Source organism: Drosophila gunungcola, chromosome 3R (genome assembly GCF_025200985.1).
Source record: "Drosophila gunungcola strain Sukarami chromosome 3R, Dgunungcola_SK_2, whole genome shotgun sequence".
In the NCBI taxonomy this organism is placed as follows: Eukaryota; Metazoa; Arthropoda; class Insecta; order Diptera; family Drosophilidae; genus Drosophila; species Drosophila gunungcola.
In genome coordinates this window covers 22,198,561-22,211,557 of record NC_069139.1, presented here as the reverse complement: position 1 = coordinate 22,211,557, position 12,997 = coordinate 22,198,561, and the positions used below count along the sequence as shown (strand labels likewise).

The window sequence follows — 12,997 nt, the reverse complement described above, 5'->3', positions numbered from 1 at the left end:
TTTCTTTTTTGTGCGGCAAATTCGGCACTTGAGGGTGGTTGGGTGTTAAAAAGGGGTGTGGGTTTTGGGGTGGCATGATGTTTATCAGCTGTTCTGGGGGTGGCTGCCAGCAGGGTTGCTCAGAAGGTACTATGAAAAAGAAGCTTTGTTGTAGAGCAAGAAGTAACCATCATTTGCCCTTTTAAGTATGCTATAGAAAAGAGTGTGTTACCACTAAATCTCTGTTATTTAAACTAAAAATCGGTTTAAGTTTTTACAACTTGTTCTACTACCATTCTGAACCACTCTGTTCGATGTTTAAAAATCCCTTTTCCCGCCAAAAAGCATTGCGCAGAAGCTCTCTACCTCGAATTCGCCGCATCCTGTGTTGATTTGCCGCCAAAGGACTTGGCCCGCCGTCTTGGCCCAACTCAGTCAGTGGCCAGTTACGAGAGCAGGCGCTCATCGCCACGCATTGCTGACAAAACGGGCCAGCAATAAAGGCCTGCGAGCCAGCAATAAACACAAAAGCCACAACGAAAGCCAATTGAAACCTGTGGCCACTTGTCACACACGTAACCCAAAGTGCCAGTGACAGTTGTTGTTACATTCTTGGCATCTGTCTCAAGTGGTAGAAAAACCAAAAACCAAAAAAATAAACACAATTTTGTATGTGAGGAAATACCGGCTGGACAGCGGAGTTCGCGTGTGCGTGTTTCGATTTTGCGGCTCTACAAAAACCGATACGAAACTCCATTTATGACCGCCGTAAGTCGTAAGCCGTGAGTTGTGGGTCGTCTTGTACGTTTTTACGCTATACTTTATATATATACGAAAAAAAAAAAAACGAAAAAAAAAAAGGAAAAGGAGAAACGTGCGGCAAATTACGGGAAACTTCTTCTTGGAGTGGGTTTGGAAATCAAAAAGAAATTCCATTTTAACAAATCGATTTTGGGTGTTCTTTTTTATATTCGAATGCGGACAGCAATATAAATAGACCCGCGTTCGGGGCTAATGACAAATTAAATTGTTGGCATACACCCAAAAAAAAAAACAATAACATAAGAATGCCAAAAAAGTTGACAAAAAAAAGAATATCACAACATCGCAGACATTAAAAAATTACGAACCGCGCGTGTTAAAAGTTTGAGCTGTTATCAACCAAAACAAAAACAGCAGCAAGTAGAACAGCATTAACAATAAACTGCGATAAAAGCAACAGAGAGACGGCAAAAGTTTCATTATTTTGGTGAGGCAGAGCCGCATAAGCGTCAGGAGGCAAATCAGGAAGGACAATGAAGGCGTCGCGGCTCGCGGGCTCATCCTGCCGCCTCCTCAGCCGCCGCCACTCCACCGCTCATCATCAAGGGCGGACGTTGGGCGCGTGTTGAGCAAGTAAGCGAACAATAAAAACTTCTCCTTCATACCGCTGCACGTGAAAACATGAAAACGTGAAAAACACTGAGAGAGAAGCAGGAAAAGCGCACACAGACACAAGTAGGCACAGGGACACACACAGAACAGGGAACTCGGCAAGCGAAAGGCACATTGAGCGCCATTTTTAGTGGTTACGTAAACTGGAAACTGCTGTCTAGTTAAGCGGCAGGCTCTGGGGTCACCGCCCAATGCCACTGCTGCCACTGGTGCCACCGTCTGCCGCTACCTTTTTAATAAAGTTGAGAACCTTAGTTGGCCGGCACTTTAAATACGAACATTTGCCGCCGTCGGCCTGGACAACCAGCTCCTCTGCCAGTCTGCCACCAACAGCCCACAATCTACGGGCTTGTCTGGGTCTCCTAATGATACAAATCGCACAATGAACAGTGGTTAAAAATTCACTAGGCCATCCTGTATTCAAAGCAATTTATTTTATTAGCTTCAAGTCGGCCGTCTCGTCTCTGACGATTAAGATAAACGTAGCAAAGCATACTAGGGTAATATCACTCAGAACCAAGGGCACAATGAAATCTCGTAGACAATCTGGATGTGTGTTTTTTAGAAATAAAATGAAATAGCTTAATTAAGCTTAAACTTAACATGAATATTTCTAGGTTCTGGCGATTAAGATAAATGTAGCAAAGCCAGCTAAGGAAATATCACTTTGGAACAAAGTCTGACAACCAAGGGCATAGTGAAATCTTGTTGACAATATGTATGTGTGTTGATTAGAAATGAACAATATATTCCATTTTCATTTCTCCTTAAAATAAATAGCTTCTAAATTAACCATACAATTCCAGACTCCGTTTATAAATATTTCGGTAAACTTTAAGTATACTTGCACTACTTTCTTTGGCCATAAAGTAACTTGTTAAATTTACAATCATATCAATATTTTTGACAGCTTTAATTTGAGCTTCATAAATTAAGAAAATATTAATATGTTAAAAATTTATATATAAATTAGATTTGCAAAAGGAAAATTGTAGCAAAAGGGTTTAGCAAACGCTGGTGCACGCTGTAAAAATTAAATCTTAGTTTATTACAAAATGTATTGACAAGAATAATTCTTCGCTTTGGCGATGAAGATAAACGTAACACACTTTGTTTTAAAAAAGCTAACAAAGAATGTTTGTATTCTTTTTTGGAATAAAGTCTGGGAACCAGGGTTACATTTTGAAGACAATCTAGATGTGCGTTTATTAAAAATAAAATGAAAAACTTTTCATTTCTTTTCTCATTAAGTTTAATGGCTACGAAATTAATCATACAAATCCAGAGCCATTTACAAACATTTTATTTAACTTAAAGTATAGGCAACATTCATGTGTTTATTTTGGTTACTTTCTTTGTGCTTTTATTACATCTACATAATAGTCAGGCTTTTACTAACAAAATTTAATGGAAAAAGAAAAAGTACGTTTTCAAAAGGAAAAATTTAGTGAAAGAGTATAACATAATACAAGAATAATTGTTTTTTTTTCCAATAAAAAAAGTTAAATCCTTTATTTATAAAAAATATTTCTTAAGTAACAACAAAATCTAAGTTGGTATCGGGGTTTTATTTGTTCAGCTTGCAAGTATGTAAATTAAATTTCATTTGAAACAAACATGTTACTGAGTTACTGAGAGTATTCTATCTCTCACATGTTATGAACCCATTTATAGCTCTTATTTGAAACGCAGTAAGACACAGCATCGCTCTCCTCGACTTGAAGCGCTTTCATATCAATTTTTTGCACTACTGACAAATATCCGTGACCGCTTCACTGCTCCACAATAATTTTTCATTGCATTTCTGAAACACAATTTCCTCTCGTTAGTTTTCCCATTCCCGTATCACAGTGCACGCCATTTGCCGCCAGTCGAGTTCATCCACTGACTTGGCTGCTGATCCAGTTCCTGCTCCCGCTGCCACTTCTGCTCATGCCGCTGGGTCAGGTCAGGATGCCATTTGGCATTTGGCACTTGATTCGCTCTGCCGGCGGCTCAGGTACAGGGCCATTTCTATTACATCCTTCTCCACCTTCCCAAAGGACTCACCTTTGGCCGCCAGCCTTTGGCCTTTTTTCGCATTCGTGAATGGGTTGGCTGACTGGCTGAGTGGCTGACTTGCATGCCACCTGAGTCTGGCTATCGATTTTCTCGACTTGCAATTTGCACCTACGAGAGCACCTGCATTTAATTGAAATTCGGCCAGGCCGCCGTTCAAATCAAATTTAGCAAAAGCCCCCAAGTTCTCTGTCGATTGCTTGAAAACTCGGCTTATTCTCTGAGTTGCAGAAACTTTCTTACTCGACCTCTAAACTTATTGCAGATGGAAAAACATTTTACGAAATCAAGAAACTAAATTTTCAAGAATTTGTTGTACCACATTCCAAGAAAAACGGTTAGAATTTATTAGAGTTTTCATGGTATGTTGAAGTAGATTTGATTGCAATAGAAATACAAAATGGTTCCATTTTTACCAAAATGGCATGCATTAGTGGCATTTAAGAAAGTTTGTCCTATAATAATAATAATAATAATAATTAACTTAAAAATAGGATATAATATTTTATGTAAAGAATTGATGATGATTATAATAGTTTTAATGTTTTCTTTTTGTTGGTGCGTTGGTTACCAAGTTTAAAAATTCCCAATGTCGATAACAATATTAACATTTTCTTTTATTTTTAAACACTTATTTTAAGTAAACCGTGTGTTTGTTTCTAGTGAGTTTGAATATTTAAACGTTGTTTAAAGTTAGTTTAAAGGTAAATATCTTCTTTACCTTAAAAGGATTTAAATAATTTTCGCTATGGTCTTACACCCAGTGCAGTAGTTAACTAAAACACATCAGGTCCAATTGAATTTATTACCAATTATTAATTATATATATTTATTATTACAAACTATTTTAAATTTTTCTTTTTTGAAATCACTAGTTTTAAGTAAAAAGAGTGTCGTTTTTTGTGTGTTTGAGTGTTAAAACTAAAGTTATATCGTCTCTTAAAGGTGGATATACTCTGTGCCTTAAAAGGCTTTCCATGCATTTCGCCATGATTTTTCCGGCAGTGCAGTAGGGAACTAACAAAACATACGGTCCAACCCACACGTACAAGCGCCGACAGATAGACAGTTGGATGGAGACAGAGGACTACTGACAGACCGCCAGACAGACGGAGATTGTCATGCACAAATTGAAACTTTTCAAGTTACGCTCGAAAAAGTTTGAATTCAACTAATACAGTCGAGTTTCAGATTGTTTAGTCATACATGCGTTCGTGTATGGTTGTTTTATTTGCTGGAAACTTTCGAATGGTTTCGAGTTCAGTGGGATTTCGGGGTGCAGACCGTTACCCGTACCGAATGTAAGACAATATGCCTCGCCCGATACGGCTAATGCCTCTTAAAGCCGGCAAATATTTGCGCATAAATGTTTTAAATGTAAATGCCACCATTAATTCTGGCCATATCTCATCAGTCCCGCCCCAAAACCCCAGACCCCGGGCGGCATCTCGAATGTCTTTCGATAAATGGCTGGATAAATGATAAATAGAATGAATGTCTTCAGGCATTTTCGCATGCCATTGTTGTTCTTGGCGTGTCTGTTGGATTTAGCCATAAGCTAATCAAATTCATAGCCGGCGTAATGATGCCAATTTTACCCGATTTAAATGATGATTGAAAATTCAATTAAAGAACGTTGTCAGTCTGTGTACAGTTCGGTGTATTGACACAAACCTTTGCCTGACACTTTCTAGTTGATTTCCAATTACACACGTTCTGTTCGAGATTGCTTTTAATGGTTTTTATTAACCGCAAATTGTTCGCACTTTGTTGCAAGTTTTGAGCAACGAATTCGTCTGGGTTGACCACAAATCTTGTGTTTCATATTGCACACCATTTGTTGCCCAATCGATGAAAAGTTTAATAAAAACATGTCAATTGCACAAATCGAAAGCAGACAGAATGCGAGAGTAAAGCAACCACAAAAAGCAATCTGAACAGCAACAAGGACTTAATTCGAAAAAGTGTTCCTCGCTCGACTCTCCTCTGTGCAATCAGTTAAGCAAATATTTACAACCGAAACCGGAAATACGCTTAAGAAAGCATTTAAATCAGTTTCGCATTTTGCCCGAGCACTCGACTGGAAATGGAAATGGAAATTCCTCGTTCGTGTCTGCGTATTTTATTGCCCACTAAATGCCACGAATGATATTTGCCTTTGACTTAACTCTCGCTCTGGCACAACAAAAGTTGCAAATTAATAATATTAGTGCCAGCGTTTCGCTCTCCCTTCAAACTTGTGCCTTTTGTGGTTATTCGTGAGCAAAAAGGACATTGGCGGATTGGCGGATTGGCGGCTCAACGCTTTTCTCATTAGGACAACTTCCGCCGGAGCTCCGGCTGAAATGGGCTGGTCCCTAAGTCCTCGAGATGCCACAACCCAAGATGCCACAACCCCAGATGCCACAACTCACGGGCCAACGGCCATTGCCAGTGTTTATGTCATTAAGTGGCGCTCGACATCCCGGGACATCTGGGTGAGTTTCAACGGAAGAGTGTGTCAAAGTGTCCCGGCGCCCTCCTGGCATCCCAGGAATTGTTCCGTTTGTGTTCGGCCCCTTGGAACGGATTATTGTTTATAATATTGTAATGTGGCAAAGCCAAATAAAGTGGAGTGCTGGCATTGCAGAACGGAGGTTAGCGGAAAAGTTCCTCTTGGATTAAAAACATAACAGTTGAGTTGCTTGTTTATCTTTTGAATTTGTTAATGGTATCATACACTTTGCTGATTTCCACACATATTTCTATAGCACTTAGAGAAATAAATCCATCCACTTTATTCCCCATATAACTTATTTCACCAAGACTTGAGTTTCTAAATTTTATATCTTTACATCTTTTAACATTTTAGTACTAAAACCATCAAAGAATAATTTGTAGTTCATCTCTTTCTCTTTATTGAATTATATTTTAAATTTGGATGAGGTATATGTAAAACTAAGTTAAAGTTTTAAAGCATTAATAAACCAAAGTTAGTGTCTATTAACTGCCAACCCTAAATATCTTAAGGGAAAAAGAGTAAAATTCTTGCACCCTTTAACCTTTGAACTAAGACCTTCAAGTCAAGAGGGTAAATTTCCGCAAGAGCATTCTGTGCATATTAAGGACTAAGGAAAACAAATCGCTGAAAAATAGCCCACAGCCAGTTCAAAGTCACTCAACAAACGAGTACACTCAGCAGTGAGTCAACTTTTCGGGCGACCCTCTTTCCAGAGCTGCTTAAGTATCCTTCATTCGACATGTTTACTTTGCACTCGCCCTACTCCCGCTCAGCCATCCCCTCACGGCATTGCAGGACCTCTTACTTTACTCTACACTACACTGAAACAAATAAACAATGGACTAAAATGGCAGACATAAATTATGACATTTTTTAGGAAAAGAATTAAATTGTATGCCTTTTGAGTTGATTTTAATTTAAATGACTCTGAGGGCAACTTTAAGTCTTTACACTAAGATATAAAAATAAAATATAATTTTATAAATAAAATATTAGAGCAATATACAATATAATTATTTAAGTCGTTTCAAAGCAAAGAAACTTAATTAATTTTACAGCTTTAAGCCTACTTAGTTTACCTTGAAATCGAGAGAATGGAACAAAATACAAATAATTTTTAGAGGCACACAATATCAGCGTTAACTGTAAGCTTTTGAAATTTTAACTTGTGAGTACCAAATATATTCGGTGCGCACGTTTTTTTGTCATGCCACTGGTGGGTAGCCTGCAACTTTAGAGACCGTTGAGAAAGCCTTTTGTGTGTTAGTTAAAGGTTCGTGTCTACCGCTCCTGCCCTGGATCCTTCCCAATTTTTTTTGGCTTAGCTTTCGTTTTTGTGCTGGTGTCAGGCATGTGTCGGGCGGGTGCGGAAGGACGAGAGCGTGGACTAGGACTCTCTTTGCCCGGGTCCTTCGACGGCTTATGGGCCTTGCCTCGTCGGCCTAGGCCTTTGTCTCTCAGGCGTTCCTTTTTTCACTCGCCGTACCCACAGAACTCTACACGTATATTATTTATGCTATTATTGATTTTGTATGTGGGTTCAATAGAGTCGACTCCGGGCCCGGGACTCGCCCTTTGGGAGTCGCCAGCGGCGACGCTCCAGTCGCTGCAGATTAACGTGTCGCCAGTGCCGGGCACAAAATGAAATCATTCTTCAACGAAATTTATGGCCAACTTCGCGAGCTCATCAACTTCCCTTTGAGCCGTGCAATTTGTACGTCTTGGCCGAAAAAGAAACGAGAATAATGAAAAATGCTAGACTGAGTGAGAGCGAAAGTTACTTTCTTTGCTTTTCTTTTTTACTTTATTTTTCTTATTTTCTTTCAATTTATATTGCAACACGCGGCGGATACGCAACTTTAACTTAGTTGCGGTCTGCGTGGTAGCCAGCACACAAAAAAAATCAGCCTCAATGCGGTCAACATACTTTCTTTTTTGTAACGTTTTCTTACCCAGTACAACGACTTTTTGCCTTATTTTAATTTCGACTTTTTAACAAAGTTAACCAAATGTTTCGGAATTGAATTTGGGACAAGGCCCAAATCATAAATGGTCACCCAGGCGAGCTGCTCCTAAGTACACAGCATCTCGCGGGGAATGGGAACTTACTCCTCCTCGGGCCCCCAGTTTATTTACATTGCTAACGCCTAAATTAAATTTTAAGCTGTTGATTTGCATTTCAGGCGGCAAGTTCATAGAACCTGGCAGCATCCCCACTTGGGGTTGTGTTTATTGAACCCTGATTATGTTTAGCAGCGAAGAGGCGAGAACAGCCAAAGAAATCAACATCAAAATCTGAATCCGAATCAGGCCCAGGCTCATTAGATTGGAAGGGGATGGAGATGATGGTATGATATTGAGTGCCGCCAGTGAAAATGGCTTCTAATTAAGGAGCCCTCATACACACACATAGACCCTTAAAAAAAAGGTTAAAGTTAAATAAAGCGCAGAGAAAGTTAAAAATGAGCTGGGTTGCTACTTGTTTTTTTTTTTTTTTTTTTTTTTTGGCACATTCCTTTGTCTTTGGCAGAAATCTGTTAAGCATTTGGCTTTTTTCGTTCCCTTTTTGCACCGTTTTTAATGAAATTAGGCCTGCCACATCACTCAGCATTAGAATTTCAGTGGGGCATGGATCGGCGGAGTACAAGTGCGAGGTCGAGGTCTGACAAAATGAAATTAGCCGCGTTCAACAAAACCAAAATCAAATTTTGTACTACAAAGAAGATGAAAAATACACACACATTTGCCGCGAACGCGAGTGTTCGTGGTGGAATGTCAACAGGCGGGAAAGAAGTGGGGGGGATGGGCCACCTAATTTACGCAACGAAGTAATTTGAAATGAAGGCAGCCGGGATATGCCAGCGACAGAAGCGAATGCGAAGGACATGGTTCGAAGAATTCAGCTGGTGAAACCAATTTGCAAACAAGTCAACAATGGTTGAAATGGCTGCTAGCTGCGCGTAGGCAATAAGCCCAAGTGCAGTCCCACTTTGCCGCCCTTTTGCCATTGCCATTGCCAATGCCGTCGCCCAGTTGCTTCAGTTATGCAAAGTACTAGAAACGGAACCCGAAGCTAGTTAGCTAACTGGGTACACTCAGCAAATAGACCGTCATAATGAAGCCACTATTGATTACCAGCAGCGCCGATCTCTCTGCCCAAGGAAAGTAAAATAAGCAAAATCCTTGGAGATGTCGCAGAAACCTTAGCCGTCACAATAGTAAAGCTTCCAGATAAAGTTTATAGCAAAATACGCTTCCCCCCGCACGGGCACTTCAATTAATCAGCCTAATTAAGTTATACCCAACCCAAATCACAGGGACTGCAATTAAATGCATTTAAACAATAAGTGCAAATTCTAAATGTGCATATCAAATGGAATTCAATTTACGCAAGAAGGCAAATAAAGTTTTTCCCGGGGAAAACATTCCACTTAATATTGCGAGAAACATTCTATTTGAGCACTTCTTGAAATTACATGCAGCGCACTTTCTCAAGGGTATATGGTTTTCGTTTAAATCTTTGTTAGCCAGCCAAGAAGGCTTTTACAATGCCTTAAATTGTTTAACTTGGTCCCTAGTGTACATATTACAATCAACGTTTAGCCCATAAATAGATTAAAAAACTTAAAATGACAGGAGAAAATAAATTAAATATTTAATTATTAAACTTTTCAATGGATTAGAGGTGAATTGAAATTCCTGAAATATCTATAATCCAATTTAATTCAGAACTCTATAACTATGATTACAAAAATGAGAAAATGTTTTCCGTAGTATTTTAACACATACACGTTTATTTTGTACATTCAACGCAAAGCCAATAAAATGCAATTTAAAACTCAAAAAGAAAATAAGATAAATTCAATTATTATTAACTTTGCAAGTTCCTGGGATATTAAATAAACAATTAAATTCCGATTATGTAACTAATTGCAAATTAAATGGCAGTTTGTACCTTAAGTAAACAGCGAATGTAATGAATGTTATAAACATTGTTAGTGAATTTAAACCCCAAAACAGCAAATAAAATAACACAGCTAAAAAATATTATTGTGCCAATAATTTATATTTTATATATCTGAAGCATATAGATAGTTAAAAAATGCATTAATTTAATATAAAAGAAATAATATAAAATTTTTTCCAAATTAGGCAAATCTTCTTACATATTTTTGGTTCACTATAGTGACAATATCAAAATGTTTTTCGTTAGGGTATTTTTAGAATTATTGCTTGTAGCGTTTTACTGAGTTCTGGGTATCTCACAGTTAAGCCCCCCTGTCGTTTTTTCATGTTTTCCTCTGGCAAATATATTTCCCTTCGAAACAAAAAATAAAAACTTAATAAAACAAAACAATTTTCTCCCTTGTGCTTGAGCAAACATCGAAAATTGTTTTGCTAAGGCGGGGAATAATATCAGCACATCCTTCAGTTGGCTGTGAAAACATGCAAAGCCCACAAGTGGTAATCCGCGTATATGTTGCTCCTTGTTAGTGATTGCTGCTACTGTTACTGCCGCAATTGTTTGCGCAAATCGTTAAAACGTTAATCAAACAGCAAAGAGAGCAAGCGACACGCCGTCTGTGCCCAGCGTGTTTACGTTTACGTTTACCCCAGGCCTACGGCGCCAAACAATGCGATCCCATGGCCACGCCCACATTTCCCACTTTTCCCAATTTTGCCACCTGGCCAAGAACACCTGAGTCTGGGACTCAGTGTGTACCCCGCTGGTTAAGTGAAACCAGCCGGCAGTGGGCCACAAAAGCCGCAACAGCAGGCGGAGCAAATATAGATGCAGACCCAGTTACTCAGTAACTCAGTAAATGCGAACGTTCGAAAGATGCCAACGACATTTGCGGCGAGATTTCATTCAGTTTTGGCGCGCTTTCCGCTTTGTGCCAATGTATTGCCCCAGCGAACAATGTCCCATGGCAACCGATGCCAGTGTAGACGAATCAGCCTTTTTTTCAGCCTGTGGGCATTTAACAGACTTACTTTTCTGTTTTTTTTTTTATTAGGGAACATTACTCAAATGAGTCAGGTTTTGGTTTCATTGACACAAATAGTTTAAAAGCTTTTTCACATGTGATCTTTTGGTGATATTATATTATTTGCACACTTAATAATAATTATACAAATAAAATAAAAATAAAATAAAATATACACCCAAAAAAAATTTGTCGCAGAAACTAAACTGTTGTTGCATTAATTTTAAACTATTGGGTATAACAAATTTCTCAATACAATAAGAATTAAGTTAATTAAACGAAAGTAATACAATAGAACTTATGTGGACTACAGTTTTAGACATTTCGGCATAGAAATGGAACGGAAATGTATAGGGGCTAATGGGTATTTAAACAAAACTTTCATTTAGGTGTATAATTCTTGACATCAAAGAAGACAAGCTGTTTGCACTTCTTTACAAAACTTTAATTGTGTTTATCTGCAAACCCCGTGTTTAAAATCACCCACAGACCAACAAAATTATTCTAACTCTAAAATACTAGAAGATTCTTATGACAATAAAATATACCTTTGTTAAAAAATCTATCTTAATAACAATTTTTGTCTATAGTCTTTAATAGTTGTCTTAAGATAATATTCTGAAGTCGATTTGAGCTGAATTCAGAGCTTGGAATTCTTAGAATTCTTAAGTAACCAAGTTTTTATATAGAAAATGTTTACCTCTAAAAATATCCGCTGTCTTAACTTGACTTATTCACCATCCAATTAATTTATGTTAACAAAAACATGTCAATTCTTGTGTCATTTTTGTTTTGCCCATCCAAACGTGGTCAGCACTGACATTGGACACTACAACAACCGCAACAGCGTTAACAATAGTGAGTGGTATGCCCGGGGGTGAAGTCGTACATGCAAAGTCACTCAATTGATTTTCAGCAGCTCGTTGTCAATTATCTGCAGTGGCTTGGACTTTTGTCTTCCTGCCCATTCAGCCGGGACAAGGGATGGGACCGAGGGACATGGCTGCGCCCGAGGATGGCTTTGGTTATGGAGATGCGGATGCGGATGAGGCCATCGTCCGTTGCGTTACGGCCAGGTCCTAATGGCATTGCCTTGCCGCTGCCACTGGCAGTGGCCTTCGCACACACAGAGAAATGCACAATGAGACACTTGGCGCACTTGTCGAGCGTACTTGAACAGTTTCAAGGACACCAATCGCTGCCAACACACACGCACACACTCTTGCTCTTGGCTCACAAATATAAATCAGCTGTTGGCCATGATTCATTGAGTAAAACGCTGGCTCTCTCTCTCTTTTTTCTGGACCTTTGGGCGTGGGCAGGGAGCTGTGTTAATATGCGTGCAGCTCTCTCTGTTGGCCGTTGTAGTGCCCATGCCCGTGTCCATGTCCGCCTTTCAATACCATTAGGCCACGTCACAGACCCACTTTCCTACGCTTTCCCTCCACTTTTCCTCCCATGCAACTGGCAGTGGAGCACCTTGGCACGGCGCCAATTGTTGTAGCTGCAACTCACTTGTTTTTCCACCCACTTTTTTGGCCAGTTGTGTGTAAGCATTCCACACGCGAAATTCCTCTCTATTTCACCAAAAAATTCACTGTACGCCGAGTTAACTCTGGATAAATTTGCAAGCGAAAAATTAATTTTAATGGCTGCCAGCGGGTAATTAGTTTACGGACCTTAATTTTAAATAGGCCTCCGGAAACGAATAAATTACTTTTTCAATCTCTAAAATTATAGACAATTTAAAGAATTTCCATAAACGTTAAAGTATAAAACTTTTAACGTTTATTTTTACGTAGTAATATTATAATTTTTTTGATTTCCTTACCTTTTTTCGTACTGTATAAAACTTGGCTCAAAGTAACCGAAACTAGTCATCTTTCTAACGGCAGCTGTAACACAAAAAATAATTCAAAAACGAAAGCTACATTTATTTTTTTTTATTTATTTACAAAACATACTCTAAAATATTCTTCATTAACGGCTAACATTTTTTTTAAATCAGACAAAGAAATCGTAAAGCTGTCATAGGATC

General features: G+C 38.7%; 1 protein-coding gene across 3 annotated transcripts in view; it reads left to right on the top strand.

The window, feature by feature from the left end:
• The first annotated feature begins 263 nt into the window (after positions 1-263).
• Positions 264-12,997, top strand: part of LOC128252315 (octopamine receptor beta-3R) — a 43,371-nt gene continuing 30,637 nt past the window's right edge. The window contains exon 1 of one of the 3 annotated variants that reach the window (XM_052979950.1): positions 264-747. The gene's annotated coding sequence lies outside the window, so the exon portion shown is untranslated. Of the gene's footprint in view, positions 1,375-12,997 lie in introns of all 3 variants that reach the window. The other 2 variants (XM_052979949.1, XM_052979952.1) reach the window with 2 other exon arrangements.